At 44.2% G+C, this 4,935-nt stretch overlaps 1 non-coding gene across 1 annotated transcript; it reads right to left on the bottom strand.

Annotated features, from left to right (window-relative positions):
* Positions 1–3,374: 3,374 nt before the first annotated feature.
* On the bottom strand, positions 3,375–3,481 carry LOC133086116 (U6 spliceosomal RNA). Its single transcript, XR_009699889.1, has one exon. It is a non-coding gene; the product is annotated as a U6 spliceosomal RNA (small nuclear RNA).
* Positions 3,482–4,935: the final 1,454 nt, after the last annotated feature.

Genomic DNA, 4,935 nt, shown 5'->3' with positions numbered 1-4,935 from the left:
GTCATAATTTCATCTTTAAAAAATTGTCCTTTAACCATTGAAAGGTACTTGTGATCATTATTAAATAATAAAAACAAGTTACAAATAGTGTATCTTATATCGTTCAAAGAAAAATGGTATGTTTTAATCGATGCACAGAAATAAAAAGTTCAGTGCAGTACACACCAAAATGTAGGAGTGTTTACCTCAGGATGGGTTCATGGATGAATTTAATTGTCTTCATGCTCATCTTATTTCTTAGGCCTAACACGTATTATTGTGAATAAAAGTATTTAAACACCAAAGAAGCATTAATCAAAATCTGGGACATACCAGCCTTTCTAACCAAATTCCCGTGGGATTCAGATCTCCCCTTCTCCCAATCTGGCAAGTCTAAAGTCAGGAGGTAACTTTTCTGGCATAACCCTGCTTCCCTTCTAGGGGAGGATAAGGTGGCTGACATTTAAGAAGCCCCAAGGAACATTTAGGGCTGGGGCTCCCTGCTGGGCTACACGCCCAGAGGCTCTGGGTTGGTCTGTTGGGTGGGGACATGGGGTAGAGGCTTCTGAAGATAATATTTGAGACTTTTAGGCTGTGACTACTCAAAAAAGAAAATCTGAGGCAACTACTGGTTTGTATAGAGTGGCTTTGAATGATTATGATTGAAAAATACCGAGGGATTGATAATTTATGCCTGAATCTCCGGTGGCTAGGGTACCAGATAGTCTCAGAAAGTGCTTCCATTAGAGGGAGCTGTGGATGGTTTGAGCTGAGGAAGGGTTCAAGGTTATCACTCCCCACCCCCTTCCCCAGTCCCCCAGGAAGAAGCTGGTGGGCAGATCTGGGTGGGGTGGGCAGTCTCCTTGAAGATGCTGGGTGAGGTCGCCGGAAGCCACCACGAGGTGCTGTCTCAGCCCAGGGGACACAGCTACTCTGAGTCCCTTTGTTGGAGAGGGGTGGGGTAGGGAGGAAAGTTGTCCCCCGAAAAGCTGCTCTCCCCTCGGAGAACCAGGAATTCCCTGGGCAGTCTCTACCAGGAGTGAAATGTAGATCCTTTGCACTTCAACTCCTGTTCTATTTTCAGACTGATTCATAACTAAAACATGAAATAAGTGATGGAAGGCATGGAGCACTGTCTGACACTTGGCTCAACGCGCGTTACTTTCTTCCCTCCCTCCTTCTCTTCTTCATCAGAATCTGCGGGGCCAGACTGTAGGCGCTGACTCTCAGACTGTCCTGTCTGAAGGGCTGTTTTCTGCAGGTAATTACAGAGGCGGCGGGTCCCTGGGCTGGTTCTGCTCGAGGGAAGGAACCTGGCTTCCGGCCGCGCTGTCCACGCCGCCTTTCGAGCTCAGGACGCCACGAGCCCGCCCTCTGGCGGCGACAGCCCCGCATGTTCTCAAGCGGCCAAGGCTCCGCCCCGCCGGGGCTTCACTGCAAAACTTCGTTCCTGACGCCTGGTCACTGTCACCGCACAGTGGACACATGTCCCGCTTTGGACCGAATTACTCGGCAGGACTGCAAGATGACTTGCTAACGCCATCAGACAAGAAAGGAGAGCATGTGAAGCTGGAGAGGGAGGGGAGAAGCATTTGCAAATTCCTTAAAATACAAGTGGTACCTCGCCCCCATTCCTCAAAATTTTATTACGAAAAGTTTTAAAGATACCTAAAAGTTCAAAGAATTTTACAGTGAACAGACGTATATCTATCACCCAGATTCGTCCATTAACATTGTATTCTACTTGTTTCATTGCATACCTACCCGTCACCCACCCTCTCTCTCCACCCATCAAAACAGCTTATTTTTCTGATGCATTTCAAAGTAGGTTGCAGACACTTCCCTCTAAACATCTCAGCCCTCAGTTTTTAAAGAAACACATGGAAGAGGTTGCTAATATTTATTTTCCTGCACAGTACATTTCTATTTTCATGTTTTGTTCTTATAACCCTGTGAATGAGTTATTTATTCATTAAACTGAGATATAATTGACATATAACATTATTTTAATTTCAGGTGCACAACATAATGCTTTGGTATTTGTATATATTGTGGAATAATCACCACCCTAAGTCTAGTTAACATCCATTACCACACATAGTGACAACTTTTTTTTCTTGTGATGAGAACTTTTGAGATCTATTCTGGTAGCAACTTTCAAATATACAATGAGGTAGGAATTTTTAATCCCATTTTACAGGCGTGGAAACTGAGGGTCAAGATGGGTGAGTAATTTGATGGAACTGTGTATCAATCTATGTCTTTCACAGCAGATGTCCTCCCCTCCCTAACTTTGATGGCTTCACATTTTACTTGGAATAAAAGCAGAACTTCTCATGCACACAGCCATCCAGGACCCTGCACTGTCTGTCCCCTCCCTCCCTCACCAAAGCAGTCCACTCTGCTTGGAGATGCATTCCCAGACCACCCCGTCTGAAGTTACCTCCCCCAGGGATGCTTTATTATCACCATATTTTATTTCTTTCTTAACACGTTTCACAGTTAGGAATTACCTTGTTTTTACATTTGTTTGCTCATTATCTGATTCTCTGAGGAATGTAAGGATCTCCAGTACCTAGAACCGGGCCCAGAATGAGGCAGCGCTGAAGGAATATATTCATTAACTGGATGAATTCAGAATTCTGCTCAGCTCACTTAGTTGCTAAGTCTCTAAGATATGAGATCTTGGGACATTAGGGTGTCAGGCCTACCAGCACTGCTGCCATCTTGCTTCTGGTCTGAAGAAAGAGCTAGCCCAGGGAAGTGTAGACCCGAGCAGGAGGCCTGACTGGACCTCCTGGTCCCCACTGTCTTTCAGGACTTGCAGTTTTGTGAGAGTATTTTCAGTTATTTGCAGCTGAAGTCATCCTTTGCCGTTAGCTGACCACTTACCATGTACCCTCACTTGGCTTAGCATTTTAGAAATAGTATTTCTAGGCTTTGTAACATTTGAGGCTGGCATCAGCCCCAAGGGTGCCCTTGTGACAATTAGTAGCAGAGACCCCCCCTCTGAGCAGATGTAGCCGTGGGTCCCACTCACCTCTGCCCAGGATGTCCCTGGTGAAGGCGCAGCCTGAACCCCATTACAAGGTAGCTTAGGTGCCATTGCTCCAGTTTTGCAGTGAGGAGACCCAGGCCCAGAGCGGAAGTGACTTGCCCAACGTCATATGGTTTAGCCACAGGCAGAGCTGGGCATCAAACTGTGTCTTTCTAAAGCTCATACCAACTTTTGAAAACAATATTTAGTTTTGACTTTAAATGACACATTTGAATAGAGTGAAATAAAACCAAAAAATAAACATTTAAAATTGAGCTGCGTTGCTGGATTCTTTCCTCAGGCAAAGCCTGCCGAAATGTTTTCAGTATTTAATTTTGTTTTTGGCTTCGACAATAGACAAAATATGGAATGTGTCATAGATGTGCGTGTTGCTCTTGCACAGGGGCTGTGATGATGTTCCTTGTATTGTTCCAATTTTAGTATATGTGTGGCTGAAGCGAACACAGTATGGGTTTTTTAAAAAAGGCTTATTGAGATATAATTCACACACCATGCAGCTTACTCATTCCAAGGGTACAATTCAGTGGCTTTCGGTATATACACAGAGTTGTGCAACCACCCCCATAGTGAATTTTAGAATTTTAGAATTTCATCACTCCAAAAATAAACCTTGTACCCCTTAGCCCAGTCTTCCCTCCCCCTGGCCCCTGGCAACCACTAATCTGCTTTCTCTCTCTAGAGAGTTGCCTGCTCTGGACATTTCACATAAATGGGGTCACACACCACGTGGTCCTTTGTGACTGGCATCCTTCACATAGCATAAGGATTTCAAGTTCATCCATGTGTAGCTTGTATCCGTACTTCATTCCTTTTCATGGCTGAATAATATTCTATTGTATGGGTATATCACATCTTATCTATTCATTCGTTGGTTAGTGGGCATTTCGTGTGTTTCCACTTTTTTGGCTATTATGAATAATGTTGCTATGAACATTCATGCCCAAGTTTTTGTATGGACATATGTTTTCATTTCTCTTGGGTACATATCTAGGAGTGAAATTGTTGGATCATATGATAAATCTATGTTTAATCATCTGAGGAACTTCCAGATGGTTTTCCAAAGTGGCTTCACCATTGTATGTTCTCACCAGCAGTATCTCAGGGTTCCAATTTCTCCACATCCTCACCAACATTTGTTACTATCTGACTTTTTGGTTTTTTTTTTTTTTTTTTCTTTTTTTTTGGCTGTGCCATGCTGCTGGCAGGATCTCAGTTCCTCAACCAGGGACTGAATCCAGGCCATGGCAGTGAAAGCGCAGAATCCTAACCACTAGGCCACCAGGGAATTCGCTGCTATCTGACTTTTTATGACAGCCCTCCTAGTGGCTGTGAAGTGGTATCTTGTTGTGGCTTTGATTTGCATTTCCCTGATGGCTAATGATGTTGAGCATCTTTTCATGTGCTTAATGGCCATTTGCATATCTTCATTGGAGAAATGTCTTTTCAGATGCTTTGCCCAGTTTTTAACTGGGCTCTTCATCTTTTTATTATTGTCTCAGTGTGGGTTTTAGTGAGGGAATAGGGGCTGGCTGAATTAGCTCACTGTCTGAACCACCTGGATATAGTGTACTGGAGAGCACTGTCTCTCACCTTAGAAAATCAGATTTTTCACATACAGTCTCAAGTAGATCCCAGGTCAAATAAAGAAAATTGGGGTAGGATACGCCAAGTCTTCGTAACACTGAGGAAGAACGCTTTCTGGCTGTGTGATCTTGGGTAAATTACTTAACTTTTCTGAGCCTCAGGTTTGGGTCCATTTTATAGGCTGATACTCTTCCTCTCAATCTTTGCGTGTCAGATGATTAGGAAAGCAGCACCTCTCACTCAGCACTAGCCCTGCGGCAGGCACTGCGGTCAGTGCCGCTCCAGGATGGATGAATGCCGTTTCCCTTCTCTTC

The sequence above is a fragment of the Eubalaena glacialis genome, chromosome 2, assembly GCF_028564815.1.
Source record: "Eubalaena glacialis isolate mEubGla1 chromosome 2, mEubGla1.1.hap2.+ XY, whole genome shotgun sequence".
In the NCBI taxonomy this organism is placed as follows: domain Eukaryota; kingdom Metazoa; phylum Chordata; class Mammalia; order Artiodactyla; family Balaenidae; genus Eubalaena; species Eubalaena glacialis.
The sequence above is the reverse complement of the archived record's forward strand: the minus strand, read 5'-3'. Positions and strand labels throughout refer to the sequence as shown.